Source organism: Plectropomus leopardus, chromosome 15 (genome assembly GCF_026936395.1).
Source record: "Plectropomus leopardus strain MGB_pleo_1.0 chromosome 15, ASM2693639v1, whole genome shotgun sequence".
In the NCBI taxonomy this organism is placed as follows: domain Eukaryota; kingdom Metazoa; phylum Chordata; class Actinopteri; order Perciformes; family Serranidae; genus Plectropomus; species Plectropomus leopardus.
In genome coordinates, this window is record NC_142190.1 from 34415765 (window position 1) to 34434368 (window position 18604).

General features: G+C 39.1%; 1 long non-coding RNA gene across 1 annotated transcript; it reads left to right on the forward strand.

Moving 5' to 3' along the window:
• Window positions 1-6209: 6209 nt before the first annotated feature.
• On the forward strand, window positions 6210-10685 carry LOC121953103 (uncharacterized). The gene is made up of 4 exons (XR_015779000.1): window positions 6210-6341; window positions 10131-10248; window positions 10331-10407; window positions 10543-10685. It is a non-coding gene; the product is annotated as an uncharacterized LOC121953103 (long non-coding RNA).
• Window positions 10686-18604: the final 7919 nt, after the last annotated feature.

An 18604-nucleotide genomic window follows, 5' to 3' on the forward strand; every position in this document is an offset into this window, starting at 1 on the left:
GCATACATTTTATGTCTAAAATATTAAACATTGATTATTTTAAACTTTACAGTTGACATCAGCTTCTTCCTATGACATACTTTTGCAGTTCAACTTGTAGCTTCTTCACTTTAAAGCAGTTCAGCTTTCATTTCTGCCAGTTTTTCAGATATTTCCCTCAATTTGTAATACATCTCTGCATATTTAGCTATGAATTTCTGCATTTTCAAACATGCTCTCAAACTGATGAGGTTTAGCTATTAGCATCCACAGGCATGTTCTGCAGGAAATGCATTTTCTAGCTCTTATTTCACCTTCCGTACGTTTTTTTTTATCCGGTAACTAGTTCTGCATACTTTGTGCTATCTAACCCATTCAACCATCAGAACATTCAGCTCATTTGGGGCATGATTGCTATGACTTTTCTCATTTCTACTCTTTATACTTTTTAAAATATTGAGCTTTTTTAAACTTTTTTCCCCATTTAAATTAATGGGGATTTTTTTCAAATTCTCTTTAACCCAGTCCACTTTCAAAGTCTACTGCTTCCGCGTACTTTCAGCTAGAGACTCCATTTAACCTATTAACTGGCCACAAGGCCTTCAGTTCTTCTTGTATGATTCAGCTCTTTTGTATCTTTTACAGTTTTTGAGTTTTGGAGATTTAAGTTTTATGCTCTTTTCAGACGATTTCTGCGTTTATAACGGAGTCAAATGGGGATGAAATGTTGGAGGTCACAGCACGTGACATCACTAATGAGCTCCCGCACTCTGGATATCTCTGTCTCTGCTCTTTCACAAAAATTTCTCAAACAAAGTCTGCTGCCCACAGTTTAAGGTCTTCATACACAATATGTATATCCCAACTTGTGGTGGTCAGAGAAAAGTAGGTTTGAAAGCTGACAACTCAACACAGCTGGCTCAGTGCATCTCCAAAGGAAGAGAGACCCAAAAAAATTCCCCATTTGCTCAAATACAAACTGAGATGAGACATTTCTGGAAATTCTGCTGCAAGCTTTTTCTTAAACAAGGATTTAGGATATGTAGCAGATATTTTTTCAGGCAAATTTGGTATTTCTGTCTTCGTTACGACCTCCTTTTGCCTTCCGTTGTAATATTTTGACTATTTGGTAAAAGGTATGGCTGTTAAAACGAGGAGTTTGACAGGGACATTTCCATGAAATTCAACTGCCTCCTTTGAGCTGACTTGAGAGGAGAGGGGGGAGAGTAGGGGTGCACCTGGCCTCCTAAGTGTCTTTGTTTCTCTGTCTGCCTCAAGTACTGCTCCTTGTTGTGATACAAGTACTGCTACCTTCTCTACTTCCAGAACTACAACTACTATTTCTACGGCTAACACCCATGCTACTAATACTACTAGTATTAGTTCTCCTGTACTTTCTGGTCAACTACTACCTCTGCCTGCTTTAAGCTACAGAAACCATTTTAATGTCAAACTATTATGCTCTTCAAGGACATTTATGCCTCTCATTTTATTTTCTACATTTTATTCCTAAAATATTAAACACTGATTATATAACTTTTCAGCTGACATCAACTTCTTCCTATGACACTCTTGCAGTTCAACTTGTAGCTTCTTCACTTTAAAGCAGTTCACCTTTCATTTCTGCCAGTTTTTCAGATATTTACGTCAATTTGTAATACATCTCTGCATTTTCAGCAATAAATTTATGCATTTTCAGCAATACATTTCTGAATTTTCAAACATGCTCTCAAACTGATTTCAGCTATTAGCATCCGCATGCATGTTCTGAAGGAAATGCATTTTCTAGTTAGTGTGGATGCTTATGCATCCACACTATTGTTATCTGAATCTTAATTGAGTGTGACAGCCTATGTTCTTCTATATCTTTATTATTGGGTGTGAATGCGAAACGTTCACAGCCTATGTTCTTCTACATCTTTATTATTATTATTATTATTATTATTATTGGGTGTGAATGCAAAGCATGTGGTGATGAAATGTTTATGATATCTTTGACTTCACATTTTTCTCTGACCTCCTCTTTAAGTTTGCATATTATCTTAATTACATTTATTGAAATAAATGTGTTCGTGAGGGGAAAAAAGCTATTTATTATTATATGGATGGCTGGTAGATTTTTTTTCGACCAGCCAGATTGGATGGTTAATCAGAGAGTCAGCTGTAGCAGGCAGTAATTTTTTAATAGTCAAAATAACACAGGAAGCTGCTGTCATTTGACTCTTTGCATGGTCCAGTCCGTCTCAAAGTTCACATGCTGCATAAGTGTCATGGCCTGAAGACATCTACAAGTCAATACTTTGTTATAGCTCCACCTACATACAACAGGAAAAAGGCATCTCCAGCCTTGGCTCTACAGTGATAAAACACTAATTCACTGCTGCCTGCAGTGTTGCCCTTTATCAGAGAGACGTGGTTGTGTCAGTCGACATCCAGCGAGTAGCCCCGACGTGCACGGAGGTGCGAGGGCCCGTTTATCGCTGCTTGCAGCTTTAATTATTATTATTATTATTAGGGCCCGAGCACCAAATGGCGCGAGGACCCTCTTGAAACTGAAGGAATTCTTCTTATTATTATTATTTTCTCTCAAATGAATTGCCTTTTTGAGGGCTTTAACATATTCAAGAAGTCATGAAACTTTGCAGACTTATCAGGTCTGGTGAAAAATTTTATATTTTAATGGTCTTGTGCGTGGGTGGGAGGAAATGTATCAGTTGCGCCCCCTACTGATTTTCAACAAAGCAGCCCCCGCAGCATGTTTTACCTAGAGCTTTGAAACTTTGGAGGCCTGTGCAACACTCCAGTACCTATAAAAAAGTCTCCATGGGCCATACCGTAAAACCAACAGGAAGTCAGCCATTTTGATTGAAGTTGTAATTTTGGTGTATTTTTGGCCATTTTCAGGGGTCGTAATCTTGAGAATTTACCAGATTAACTTTAAATGTTATGGCTACCTTCCATAAGACCAGCAAAAGTTGTTCAAATGTTGTTTTCATCACACCGTGTGATCTGTATGAGGCATCTAATTTGCATGTTCTGCCATGAACCAGGAACTTTACAGGAGTGGTATGTAACTCTGCTGTTAATGGTCCAATATGACCCAAACTTCACATGTTTGATAGGAGTCCCACCCTGAACACATCTATATGACAACTTTAAGCGATAATGAGAGCGCCACCTATTGGCACAAGAAAGGCAAAGTTTTACAGTAGGATGTCCAGCTCCTAGCAGGTTGACTCAGCTGATCTCAAAATGGTCTCAAAAAATCTTTAAGACGTTGATGATGCTTGAAAATGAATATTGTGAGTTTTCGTTGAAAGGCGTTCCCGCAGTGGGGTGGACAATTTCGATGTTTCGACATGTGATAGGATGATATTCTGTGGTAGAATTGAGGAGCAGAGACAGCAGTTGAAGCTTCAATCAGGAAACGTTTATTACGAGCACTCGGGTAGACACAGGAATGAAGGAAACATGCAAGTGGCCGTTCGACAATGAACAGAGAAAAGTGATAGTGGTATTTATGCAGTTGTCATGATGTAGATGGTTGGGATCAAATTCTAACATGTCAGGAATTAAGGTTCTTCTGAGAAGTGAGGAATGTGTTTGTGTTAATAAATCTGCTGGCACTGGTCCAACTCAAGTATCTATGGTCAATTTACAGGCACTAAGGCTTCATTATATATGGGTAGCTCTTTACTTAAGGTAGACATTGAGTCTTAAACTAACTGTGGAGGATGCATAATCCTAAAATACATACTAACAGTTCCCCCTTTTTCTTTTTATCTTTTTTCCCTATCATGATACTCTATGCTTTTATAACACTTCACACAAACACACTATAATAACTAGCAAATTAAAACATCATGCATAATAACACTCCAAATAGGTAAATATCATCAGGTTTGTCCCATCCTCTCTTAAGGCGCAGTTGGATTTCTTTTCCTCTGCTAAGTTCTGAGGAACAGAGACCCAGTTTAATTTTAAAAAACCCAGACCTCCCTCTTTCACCTATACCTTCCTCAAACTAAAGATGAGGGAATGGGAATTGTTCCTTCAGATTCTTCATATATGGAGCAGCAACCTCCTAAGATAGTCAAAACATAAGATTAGCGATAATCAGACATCATCATGTACTATATGTATGTAACTGATGAATGTTGCTTAGTCCACATCATCAACAAAATTGTCAGAATCGTCAGAAGACAGGGATGTGAACAATCCGGCTCAGGTGGGGGTATATGTTGATGTTTCTAACCGGATTTTGAATTATGGTCATGTATGTGAGAGAAGAAACAGATTTCAAAATTAGTGCATGGAGAACAGGAAAACAGCAACATACTACTACGGCAACTATTAGAACAATACTTAATATGGGAGCCATAATACTCAAAAGCCATGCGACTGTTGGGTTTCCACTAAAGAATTTAGTAACTGCATCCCATATCTGTGAATTGCTATGACCTGCTGTAGCTCGTGTGTCATTATTACTCCTAATAATTCCTTCCTGTATCTCCTGTAAATTTCTAATTGCAACAGTCAGATTACCTAGACCTTCTGACTCTGAGGGAATATACGTACAACATCCTTCACCTACAATTGCACAAACTCCACCTTAAGAGGCAGTCACAGCATCTAAAGCAATCCTGTTGTCAATAGCATATCTCCAAAGTAAAGATAATTCACTACCAACAGCATGGAAACCCATAAGAGTAGCATTAGTGACTAAAGCTACATCGTTTGTTGTCAACACTATAAAATAATGATTAGCATACTGTAATTCTGTGTTCCAAAATATAGTTTTGAAAACTAATTGAGAATGGGTGTAAAGCTGATAATAATTTGTCAGTGCGTAATAATGAGTTGCCAACTCCACTGGGTCAGTATTTTTAAGATGTATGTATCCCATGACTTCAGACAGCTCTCTCTTTTATCGTGATGCGTTTTCATGACTGGGCAAAAATTCAACAGGTTCAACTATGTAGGTAATGTCATTTAGAAAACATAACCCACATCGTCCCTTAAATAGCGGAGGTAAGTAATTCCAGACATTCATTCCACAACACCAATAAAAACTCTCACCAATAAAAACCTGGTATTATAGCAGTACCTAATTTTTCTAATTGGGCGTAGTCTTCTAAAGAATCAACAGTGTGACGGCATTGAGTTGGCTCCAGGAATCCTAAATTTTGACCTTTTTTGCCTCTAATGGCAAACCATTTAAACAAACATCAAAAACAGCTGAGGACTGAAGTGTAGCTGAAGACAAAATATTATCAGTAGCTAGATCGGCTGGTACTTGAAAAATATGTTTCTTATAAAAACTTAGGCAATCCATTAAAAATGAGTAGTGTTCTGGAACCTTGAGTAGCAAAAATTCTATGGGTTTCATGACCATTTTCCTTGCTAATAGTAATATTAGAATAAATTACATATTGAATCATTTTATGCAAAACACCCCCTATTTTAGATACCATGGCCTTAGTTTTCCCAATATGAATATTGTTAGACCAAATTACAGGTCTAATGAAGGATGTATACTCATCAGGTGCTATTGAATCAGGATGAGTTTGAATCACATAGTGATAGGCCATTACACAGAATGAAAGTAATCCTTTTGGACCTTCAAGAGGTATAGCTACCTTTGGAAATAATTCCTGAGTTGATTGTGGGAGTAATGAGCAGGCATAACAAGATTTTTTTGGTCAGTCTTCGTACCTTTGTCATAAGTGAATTATACCATAAATTAGAAATAAAAGAATGATTAGCGTCTAAAGATAAATCAAATTCTTTGTAAACCAAGTCATCATCATTTTCTTTTATTGTCAATTTTGGATCATATCCATCTGGTAATTGAGAAGGCCATTTGATTGTCTGGGGAGGCTCTTCCCGTTCTGTTTGGTTCCCCACAGTTTCAGTTTTAGGATTAAACTCAACAGTCGTCGGGATCCAGTATGGGGACCAAACCCCTTGCCAATTTGGTGGGATAAAGGTGTATACTTTGTTGCCACAAAGCCAAATAACATGCTCTAAGGCAGGGAAAGGGTAGTTATGTGATATGCCCAAAAATAGCACGGCCATTTTTGTGTTTATTTAATTTAGGCAGCTGGTAAATAATTTCCTTTGTTATGCAGGGATTAATATTGCCCTTGAAAAGCTTAATGATAGCTATATCATTTTATATTGATTGTTATTTTATAACGCAATAAATGTAAGCAGCATCCAGGTGGAACCTTTGTCACGGGAGCAGTGGCACCCCGGGTTGTTTCAGGTGGAAGCTTCCGCCCACACCTCAGACGCAATCTGGATGAAGAACTGAGTGCTCCGTGTTCTCATTGCTGCTGAAATTTATCTGTATTTTCCAGGTCAGTAGACGGCAAAAATAACCAGTCGTGACCTCTCAAAGCCTTACTGCATGTGGACAAATGTTATGAAGGTGTTTTTATGTCGATTTAAGTATTCGTGTGAACTTTAAAAACTTGTAAGTACCGCTACTTTTTAAGGCGGCAGGAACACATGCAGCATCGCGGGTGTGTGGGTTATTTTTCCCTCCGTCAGGTCTCGCAGGCAGGTCGCTAATGTTTATGTACTTTACACAGATTATTACTTGGGCTATCACACATGTAATACCTTACAGCAAACAAGTAATTGGTTGAGTGTATTATATATATAAAATGTTAAGGAGTTAAACTAATTGCTAAGAGATGTTAAGGTGAAATATGAAGTAAGTTAAATGATGAAATGGTTTTTCGTTGAAATTCATATACAACTGAATGTTTTCACCTTTAAAGGGTTTTGTATTTCTCTGTCAGTGAAGGTTTTTGTTTTAAGTGCATTTGTCCAGAGTCGTCGCAGACAAGATGTTGCTGCTCTTAATACAGTTGTGAACTGTTGTAATTTGCATGTTATCATAGTAGCCCTGATTCACTTACATAAAGGTGATAACATGCACTACAAGGTTGCTTTAAAGAGTGCATTCTGTGAGATGAAATGGACTTGTAGGATTCAAGGACATTTATTGCGCTTGTTACAGTTGATAAGGATTGAAACAGAGACTGACATTGAAGACATGCTTGTATGTGTTATTGTGGTTTTGAATAGAGACGCAATCTGGATGAAGAACTGAGTGCTCCGTGTCCTCATTGCTGCTGAAATTTATCTGTATTTTCCAGATCTGTATTTTGGTGCTGTGGTACCAATTTGGGACCCGTAACAGTTAGAAAGTATATACAAATCATACGAGCAACCACAAGTATAACCCGTTATGCTGTATAACTCCTGTTTTCAACCTGTAGCATGCACACATACTACAGGTTGCTTCTGTTGGGCAGCTTTAAGTATAACTGGCTAAAAATCTTTATAATCATCTGAATCTAAAAAACAAAAAATCCTAACAAAAAATTTAGGGGTCAGGTTCCTCTACATGGAATTACAAAAATCGACAGACGGTCTTTCAGATACAGTGCTTAGTACTATAATTTGAGTTGTTAAAATTTCATCTTCTGTAGATTGATAATTTACTCTCACATTTCCATTTCCATTATCAGTCAATACTAATAGGAATACCAGATCTGGGAATCAAATGTTCCATTAAACATTTAACTACATTTTGTGCATTTTCTTTTCTGGTAGGAAAGGCTTCAGGGCATTTTGAAAACCTATCAACAATAACCAAAAGACAAGAAAAACCTTTACATTTTGGCATATGTGTAAAGTCAATCTGTAACGATTGAAAAGGGCCTGTGGGTTTTGGTAAACGGTCATGTTTTGGTGGATTTAAACATGGATTACATCTAGCACAAACTAGCCATCACTGGATAAATTCTTTAGCAACTTTTTCCAAACCTATAGTAAAGAAGATCTTAAAAACATAATTTGTTACTGCTTTATAATTTGCGTGACTCATCCCGTGAACATACGATATTATAGGATTAAAAGCTAATTTTGGCAAAACCACCTGATTATCTGTTGACTTCCATAAATCATCAACATCCTTATAACAACCCTTTGTTTGCCATAGATTTACTTTTTGATCATTTGCCTGTGTTTGAAATTTAGCTTATCCCTTCCAACATTTCTGAAATCTAGCAGCATACTCAGAAATTTGTTCTCCTGGTTTACGTTTACAGTTCAAGATCTGAGTCACATCTCTCTCTTGTGCTGCATTTTTCTTTAAAAACTCAGTAAGCTGTTCAGTGTGTGATTCCTTGTGTTTCCTATATAGCCATGGGAATTTACCATCTAAATATGTTTCCCCATCTACAGGACCATCATTATCATAGTGTAGTGTATCACATTCTTCAATCATGGTTTCAAGTTTTATATTAGGCATAAGTGTTGCCAAAATATATCGCACATCCTTACCAGACATCGAACTATGCATTAAAGCTGTTGTCCACCAATTAATAAATCCCGTCGAATTAATCAGTGGCTGGGGAGCGTCTTGTGTTATTCGTGAAATCTCTACAAGTGTTAAAGATTTTTCAAGGACTTTATCATCAAATATCATGAATGGTGTCACAAGTTTAGCACTGTCTTCTTCTGTCACAGGGAACTCGTTCTTCCTCTTAAAATCACGCCTTAAGTTTTGAATCATATCATATAATTCCTGTGCATCGGCATCAGAAATACTAGATATAAGATCTGGTGAGTTGTATCGTAATGTTTGTTAAAATTTAAGGTTACATTTTTTTGCTGCTCATAATGTTTACTCACTCTTTTAAAAGTTTTAATCACAGTATCAGATATTATGTTTTTATCAACATCTTGTCCTTGTTGTACTACACGGAGTATTTTCTTGAATTTATTATTTAATTCATTATTATTTAATTCATTATATATTATTGAATTTATTATTTAATTCATTCTATAGTATACCTTATTTGTTCCGCAAAAACACAATCGTTATTATTTCCATATTTTTGACCGGTAAAGTCAAAAGCTTTCATGCATCTGTTCATCCATGCAAAAATACAATGTTCACGCCAAGTCTTAACTTTTGAGGATACAGCTTCAGCTGGAAATATAATGTTAGGAGTTACCTTCAAGTTGTCTGTAGTTGATTTAGATGTTGTATTTGCGGAAACAAATAGTAATTCATCATCGGAGTCATATGCCGGTGGAGCAATAAGTGTATTAAACCGTGGGTATAAAGATCTATTATTATCTATCTGTTATTATCGTGAGATCCGGGAGGGGCTCGGAGTAGAGCTGCTGCTCCTCCGCGTTGAGAAGAGCCAGATGAGGTGGCTTGGGCATCTGATTAGGATGCCTCCAGGACGCCTCCCTGGTGAGGTGTTCAGGGCACGTCCCACGGGTAGGAGGCCCCGGGGAAGACCCAGGACACGCTGGAGAGACTACGTCTCACAGCTGGCCTGGGAACGCCTCGGGATCCTCCGGGAAGAGCTGGACGAAATGGCCGGGGAGAGGGAAGTCTGGGCTTTCCTGCTTAGGCTGCTGCCCCCCGCGAAAGAAGCGGAAGAAAATGGATGGATGGATGGATAGATTGTGCTGGTTTTTCTTTTACTCTTTCGGTCTTTGACCACAGTGAAGTTAGTTTTAAGTTGGATATTCGACAGACATTCGCCGCTCCAACACTTCAAGTGCACCCGTATTGCATGCTTGACAGTAAACACACGGAGCAGAGCAGACGGCTGCGGGTGTAGGCTATCTCATGCAGCCTGGGTAATACTGATTTTGAGTCCATTGGTCACATGACCTGGGAGCTATTGAGCTAAAATGCTAATATTTACATATAAAAAAGTAATAAAAATTACAAAAGGTGTAAAATGTAAAAACAAGAGGTGTATCTCATGCAGCCAGTGGAGTACTATCATCCCACACTGATTTTGAGTCCATTGGTCACATGACCTGGGAGCTATTGAGCTGAACTTCTAATGTATTTGGGGGGTGGGGGGGCATTATCCAGTGTTTATATAAATCATCATGCAGCTGTGGTGTCATTGTTGCAAAGGTAAGCCAAAAACATTGGTAGGAATTTTTCTTGTGAGAGATGAATTGATTTGAACCAATATCAGCAAATGAAGCATGAATAGAGTAGATAACATTTTAGCGACAATAGCGCTCATGAGTGTATGTAATTTATTATATGCCCCCCATTATTGTTGTAAGTACCTGCAATATATGTTGTTTAGATGGCAAAAGCCCCCATAAAGGCTTTCCCAGCCATCCCTGACATGAACTTCAGCACATCTAAGAAGGAAATGGCGAAGGAGAGGAGAGATCTGGTGCTCGACATCCTGGAGGCCTCTGGTAAAGGCAAATTAAGCATAATCAAAAATGAGATAGATAGGGATATGGTTAAATAAATGTTTTTGTTTTGTTTTGTTTTTAGTCTTTGATGATCAGGATTGCTGTGCTATGTGTGACACCTTCAAGCCACCAGGACAGGGAACTGCCATTGTACAGTGGGTGAGTGATTGAAAACAGTTAGACACACTGAATTGTTATATAGCCATAAAAACCCATAATAATGTTTAAGTTTCAAATAATAGTAAATAGAAAATTAAAATTAATAAAATATATATTTTATTTTTACCTAAACAGATCCAATGTGATAACTGCGACCGGTGGTTCCATGGCTCATGTCTCTCCATGGACATAGAGGATGCCAAGGACAAAACTTGGAAATGTCCCTTATGCCAATAAAAACAAGGGGCATATGATACAATAAAATAATTGTAGCCCTACTAGTGTTGCATCATGTTATTCAACTGTCTTCATGAGATACACCTCTTGTTTTAACATTTTACACCTTTTATAATTTTTATTAATTTTTTATATGTAAATATTAGCATTTTAGCTCAATAGCTCCCAGGTCATGTGACCAATGGACTCAAAATCAGTGTGGGATGATAGTACTCCACTGGCTGCATGAGATACACCTCTTGTTTTTACATTTTACACCTTTTGTAATTTTTATTACTTTTTTATATGTAAATATTAGCATTTTAGCTCAATAGCTCCTGTCATGTGACCAATGGACTCAAAATCAGTATTACCTAGGTTGCATGAGATAGCCTACACCCGCAGCCGTCTGCTCTGCTCCGTGTGTTTACTGTCAAGCATGCAATACGGGTGCACTTGAAGTGTTGGAGCGGCGAATGTCTGTCGAATATCCAACTTAAAACTAACTTCACTGCGGTTACGCTTTGTACTTTTTCTGACATTTTTTAAAAAATATTTCCAGGCCACTGTTTGCTCATTAATTACCAGGTTTTAAATACATCAGTCATGTAATCTTTATCCCAATTTGGGTTAGGGACTGCAGTATTATCGATTATATATCCGCGAATAAAATCCAGTTTAGATTTATCAGAACTGCCATCCCTAGGGAATCGTTGATCAGTCCATTCAGAAATGTCTGTTAAAAAAGGTTCAACGTCATAAAAACCTAGTTTACTTTGAATCCATTCTCTAGGTGTCATTTGACTCACTGATTTAACAGTGGTATTTTTCACACGAGGGTTCGTTTTGAGCATTTTTTTCATAGCTTTACGTTCTTTTCTAGGTAAATCATGTTCTGATTTATTTTTAATAGTAATTAGCCTTGCAACATCTTACTGGGTTGTGACCCCATGGTTTAACACAATATATTTAGTTTAAAATGTTGTCATGCATAAACAAGATTACAAAACATTGCAAATAAACATATACTTACGAGTCCCGAGAGAAGCTCAATGGGGTGTCTCTTTTTAATTGTTTATTTATTTGTTTATTTCTTAAATTGTTAACTAATTTAATAATGGACTGAATTTACTATGGTTTACTATCTATCAACGCAGTCTGATCAGGACGTAAGCTTAGTTGCCCAAAGTTATTAATGCCTAATCTGTCCGCAACAGGCACTACATCTACAGCAACAAACAACAAAATCAACAACAATTAAAGCGTAGTAACAGAACAGGGGCCGCTCTGCGGTCTACCTTTTCAACGAAGCAGCCCCCGCGGAACGTTTAACCTAGAGCTACGAAACTTGGGTGACATGTGTAACATACCTACAAAGACCTATAAAAAAATCTCTTGGAGCCATGCCCTAAACCCAACAAATTTTTGCCATTTCTAGTAGAGCCCGACTAATTTTTTAATTCGCTGATATTATCAGCCGATACGAGCCTTTTACAGACATAATGGAGGATTTTGTCATCAGCAACCAAATAATGCAGAAAATGATGGCTGGTGGTTTAGAAATTGTGTCTACAGTTTGTCCAGCAGAGTTCGCTCTTACTCCATTTTTAAACTACTCTCAGCACTCAAGCACCTTGTGACAGAGAGAGTTGCAGAACAGTGGAAGGTGGTGCACTATTAACGTGCCGACATTATGCCTATTTAGCGATTTTTGGGACCCTTTATCTGCGTTGTATTTAAAAAGCATCACGACTTATTTATTTTGTTTATAAGACTTATCTAGATCATCAGAGGACATGGGGGAAATATACTGTCATTTACTTACTCCATTGTTGAACTACTCTCAGCACAGAGTGCACAGCAGAGCGAAGTGAAGCAGCGTGTTTTCACGCGATACCCACACACACACACACACACACACACACACACATATATATACATATATATATATATATATATATATATGTATATATATTCTGTTCCAAATAAAAAATGTATTTGACTGTACAGGATCATGTTTTATAAAATTATCTCTTTATATATTCTCTCTTATTATTCTCTATTATACAACAGTTAGTTCCAACCAAGCAATTGGATTGGTCGACAAGCATCCCATTAGCGCTGATACAGGAGTACAACATCACTGGGACTGTTAACTTTTAACTCTGCATGTATCACTCCGCTTCACAGTTGTTACAAATCTGTTAATTAGTGTAAGAGTGAAAGAGGGATATGTTTTGAAAGTTAGACATCTTTATAGTATGGTGTAGACACAGGTTCAAACAGCTAGTCAGCGCTGTTCACTTAGCTGTCACTTGCTCAGGTTGAGGGAGGAGAGAAGAAGAGAGGAGAGAGAGTGGAGTGGGAGGCGAGAAATCACGGGAATTTTGAAGTGTGTCTTGAGCTGACTTGACATGCATTGGAGTTACTAAAAGTGATGAGGAAGCTGGCAGGCAGCAGGCAGCTGTGACAGAGGAGTTTCGGTAAACTGCCGTTCACTGGGGGTAAACCAGCTGTTACAGATGTTACAAGGATGTGCAGTGAGACAGGGACACATTCGCCTTACGCTAACCACAGCCTGAGAGACACTGACATACACGCATGTGCTGTCTGATAGGGGACTTGAGGTGACGGAGATCACGGCATGGAGCAACAAACTGTCCGATCAGACTTATCTGAATCACTCAGGCCGCCAAAGTGTCTGTTAAAAGACTCTTATTTCACTGAAAACACAAATAAATGTTCATGATACAAAGCAGCTGGTCTGTGAATGACATGTAGGATTGACGATGATTGATTCTTTATTTATGTGTCATGCACACAATGTGGCCAACCCTCATGGGTTTGTAAGACACCAAAAGAAAAACTCCATTGCAGCAGTCCCCAACAATTTATCACATTTCAATTCATTACATTTCATTTCATCATCACAGGGATTTAAGACCTTTTGTCTCACAGCTCAGTCTTAAACAAAATATTCTGCCTTCTTTCCCAAGCTTGAAAAGAAAATTTGCAACAAAAGGTTCCTTTCTTGAAGCATAGCTCAAGTTTTTCATAATCATCCAACCAAATGAAGTCAGCATAAAATGACGACATTTTAGTGAAAAGTATATTTCTTAAGTCATCAGACACGGGGCAACAAAACAAAGAGTGACCCTCATTCTCAATATAGCCCACATCGCTCAACAAACAGTCTGTTCTCCTCAGAGTGGCATTCAATCTGCCGGTCTTCAGAGCTAAGGTCTTTGTCTTTTACTTAAATTTTACTTTACATATAGAGTACTTCACATACTATAACCATTTTTTAAAAGACAATAACTTCTTAATTTTGGCTTATACCATATATCAACGGACCATTTTTCTATGTACATACAAAACATCTTGTTCCTTACCTCCTGAATATCACAGAGTAAACTGTTCTAAAAAATCTAAGACAAATCATTCAAAAAAAAATCAAGATTTCAACTCTTTTGCCCAGGGGTGACAATGTGAAATGTCCCAAATGAATACCTTTGATCAGACATCTTCACAAGTCTGTACCAAAGCTGAAATAATTGACACTGATGTCTGATGTTTTGAGGTTCTCATCCCATATCCCCATTAATGGCTAAAACTGAAGTGAATTTATGAACTCCCAAAAAGACACGGATTGCTCTATAATGCACAATGTTTGAACTTGTATATTCACGGAAACCCCAAACACCAGATGCAGTCATACACTGGACACACACGAGTTGTAGGGTTGTGAATAAGTATGGTAACCTAAACTGTCACAACTCTTAACCTTGTTAAGTACAGATCCCAGTGCTCTACCCGCAGACTGAGCAAGAAAATTAACACCATCTTTAAATGTCATGTGCTCATCCAATGTTAAGCCAAGATATTTGTTCTGATCAGTATAAGACAACACAGTTGAGCCCAAATTGAGACCAACAGAGCTTCTCTCCTGGAATTTTTGTCTAAAATGAGCAATTTGTGTTTTCTCTTGATTTACCACTAGTCTCCATTTCAAGCACCAATCTGTAACAATGTCCAACATAAAAAATCTTTTTTGCAATCAGCAAGTAAAACCACATCGTCAGCATACAATAAAATTTTTACAATTTGATCATCAGTTTTAATTCCAATGGAAGAGGCTTTAACCTGAAGAGCTAAATCATTAACATAAATGGAAAACAAAGTTGGAGACTTTACATTTTTCTATTACATTTTTAACCTCTTCTATAGTAAAGTTTGCATTCAAAAACAAATTCCCACTACTGACCTCAGTTTTCATTTCAGATTCCAGTACTTTTTTTTTTAAAATGAATAGTTTCCTTTTGAAAGACCTCATCAAATGAACTCCTACAGCCAGAAAATAAATCTGCAAAGTCGTCACCCCATTTTTGCAGTACAACCCCCAAATCAGAGAGAAAAGTCATCATTTTCTGGCTCTACCGCCATTGGAATATCTTTAGACCTTCTGGGGCCCAACCTGTTGATTTCATTCCAGAACTGCTGAGGACTGTGAGTTTGTAAGTAATCAATATGTAGTGAAAGACCTCTATTAAAGTTGTGTTTCACAGTACGTAACTTACGTAACAGAACGTAAATTGTTTTTCTGCTGATCTTAAACTATCCCATAAGCTCTGCAGATCTTGATTCCAATATGGTTTATATGATTTTCTTACAGCTTTATGACATTTCAATTCCAAATTAACATGCATGTTCAATGCTGAGTATATACATTTGCACAAATTATCATACCATGTGTCCAACTCCTTTTGGCTATTTTTTATATGCCCTAGTTTAACAATAAAGTTGGACAACATGACATTACATTGACTAGAGGACATAAATGAATCATGGAGTTGCCTGGGCACCACAGATTTTTTAATGCATGGTAGCTGTAAATGCTCTTTAGCAAAAGAGGGTCTTATTTGAACCTTTAGCAGAAGTAAAGAATAATCAGGTAATTTACACCTGCTTCCTAATAATAGGAAACCTTCTTCACCTAATCAATCAATTAACTTTTAATTTAGAGTAAAAACACAGAACCTGACACAATTATTCAAACCCTCATTAGGGACAATGATGTAATCTACTACAGATTTTCCTTTTACTGACACTGAGGTAAAGTTATCTTTGCCCAAAGGTATTCTACCATTAATAACACAACATTTTACATTTTTTAAAAACCCAATTAACATTTCCCCGTAAGTGTTGATAATGCAATCTAAATTTATTCTATCACGAATATTATCCACATCACCTATACAATCTCTATTCTAGATTACCGATCCGACTGTGGGGACTGTATATCCCCGCACACACAGATAGCATCAGACAGGCTAAACATCTGAGCTGTTAAATGTCCAAAGAATACAGACAGCACATCAAGTGTCCCACCAGGGACACAAACATTCTGGACCACTGTTACACAGTTATAAAGGACGCTTATCGCGCTGTCCCCTGTGCAGCTTTAGGTCTCTCTGATCACTGTCTGCTTCATCTCATCCCCACATACAGGCAGAAATTAAAAACTTCCAAACCTGTGGTGAGGACAGTGAAGAAATGGACAACAGAGTCAAAGCTGGAGTTACAGGCCTGCTTTGACTGCACTGATTGGGGGGTGTTTGAAGCTGCAACCACTGACCTGAACGAACTGACTGACACTGTGACATCATACATCAGTTTTTGTGAGGACATGTGTGTGCAGACCAAGTCCTTCTGCACATACAGTAACAATAAACCATGGTTCACTGCCAACCTCAGGAAGCTGCGTCAGATCAAAGAGGAGGCCTACAGAAGTGGGGACCGGGCCCTGTACAGGCAAGCCAGGAATCAGCTGACCAAGGAGATCAAAGTAGCTAAGAGGAGCTACAGTGAGAGGCTGAAAAATTGCCTCTCAGCCAGCGACTCTGCGTCAGCGTGGAAAAGCTTGCGGCACCTAACAAACTACAGGAGCCCATCCCCCCACCCTGTAGAAACCCCCAGACTGGCCAACGACCTCAACAACTTCTACTGCAGGTTTGAACAGCAACCTTTCACACCTCTCACCGCCACAAAAGGACTACCTGCACCCCCCATCCCCCCTACCTCGAACATCCTGCCTGCACTAACAATCTGGGAGAGGGATGTGCGTCGCCTGTTCCACAAACAGAAGATCAGGAAGGCTCCAGGACCTGACTCTGTGTCTCCCTCCTGCCTGAGAGTCTGTGCTGACCAGCTGGCGCCCATCTTCACCCGGATCTTTAACCGATCCCTGGAGCTGTGTGAAGTGCCCTCCTGCTTCAAACGCTCCATCATCATCCCAGTCCCCAAAAAGCCCTCCATCACAGGATTTAATGACTTCAGGCCCGTCGCTTTGACATCCGTAGTCATGAAATCCTTTGAGAGACTGGTGTTGAGCCACCTGAAGGACATTACAGGCCCCTTGCTGGATCCCCTGCAGTTTGCCTATCGGGCAAACAGGTCGGCGGATGATGCAGTCAACATGGGACTTCACTACATCCTGCAACACCTCGACACCCCTGGGTCGTATGCAAGGATCCTGTTTGTGGACTTCAGCTCAGCCTTTAACACCATCATCCCCGAAATCCTCCACCACAAGCTCTCCCAGCTCACAGTGCCTGCCTCCACCTGCCAGTGGATCATCAGCTTCCTGACTGACAGGTGGCAGCAGGTGAGGCTGGGCAGCATCACATCGAGCACCCGGTCCATCAGCACCGGTGCCCCCCAAGGGTGTGTCCTGTCTCCGCTGCTCTTCTCCCTCTACACTAACGACTGCACCTCAGGGGACCCGTCTGTGAAACTCCTGAAGTTCGCGGACGATACCACCGTCATCGGTCTAATCCGGGATGGTGATGAGTCTGCTTACAGACAGGAGGTGGAGCAGCTGGTCCACTGGTGCAGTCTGAACCACCTGGAGCTGAACCCGCTCAAGACTGTGGAGATGACAGTGGACTTCAGGAGAAACCCACCCACATTCTCCCCCCTCACCATCCTCAATAACACAGTGTCTACTGTGGACACTTTTAAGTTTCTGGGAACCACAATCTCCCGGAACCTGAAGTGGTCCTCCCACATTGACACAGTCCGGAAAAAGGCCCAGCAAAGGTTATACTTCCTGCGACAGCTCAGGAAGTTTAACCTGCCACAGGAACTGCTGATCATCTTTTACACTGCCATCATTCAGTCTGTCCTGTGCACAGCCATCACTGTCTGGTTTGGATCTGCCACCAGACAGGACAGGATTAGACTGCAACGAACAATCAGAACTGCAGAGAGAATCATTGGGGCCGACCTGTCCTCCATCCAGGACCTTTACCGGTCCAGGATCAGGAAACGGGCAGGCACCATCTCTGCAGACCCATCACACCCCGGTCACAAACTGTTCGAACTCCTCCTCTCTGGAAGGCGTTACAGAGCACTGTATGCCAAGACCACCAGACACAAAGACAGTTTCTACCCCCAGGCTGTCTCTGATGAACTGTAAATAGTCAGAGTGTCAGGAGAGAAAAACAAACAAAACAAAACAAAACAAAAACAAGCAAACAAACAAACAAAAAAAAACAACAAAAAAAACAACAAACAACAAATATATATATATATTTATACTACCTCATGCACAGTGGTTTTTGCACTAACTGTATATTTTTGAATTACATACTGTACATTTTGTATATATTCTCTATCTCTTCCTTTTGTGAATACAATTACATGTCTATGTCTGTCTTTTTTTCTATTTTTCTTATCCCTAACTTATTTCCCTCCCCTGTACTGTGAGCATTGCCAACCCGGAAAAAATTCCTTGTTCCTCATTTGTTGAACTTGGCCAATAAACGTGATTCTGAAAAGAAGTTGGAGCTATTAGATCTCATGGATCCTTCTGGAGGTGAATAGCAGGTAAAAATAACAAAATAATACCCTGAGGACCATTTTTAAACTGAAGTGCTAATATCCCTTCTACAGAATCATCCTTTCCTTGTGAAGAACAGTT